The following is a 292-nucleotide window of genomic DNA, read 5'->3' on the forward strand; positions in this document are numbered from 1 at the left end:
TCTAGCGCTCCCTTTCAACTTTAGTATTTGCACACCTTTATTATATGTTCCAACACATTCAGACATTTCCCAGGGCAAACATTCCCCCGCCCTCTCCCCCGCGGCGAGTCACGGGGCTGTTTATCTCCCGGTTAGCAGCAGCCGGCTGTGCCACGCGGGGATAATGAAATAATCGCGTTTCCCCTCGCAGCGCGGACCATCCCCCTCCCTACCCCCACCCCACTCCGCGTCCCGCCCCGCACCCCTGGCTCTGCATGGTCCTCCTCTTGCCCCCGGCTCCCGCCGCCCTCCT

The sequence above is a fragment of the Alligator sinensis genome, unplaced genomic scaffold (assembly GCF_000455745.1).
Source record: "Alligator sinensis unplaced genomic scaffold, ASM45574v1 scaffold280_1, whole genome shotgun sequence".
Taxonomy (NCBI): domain Eukaryota; kingdom Metazoa; phylum Chordata; order Crocodylia; family Alligatoridae; genus Alligator; species Alligator sinensis.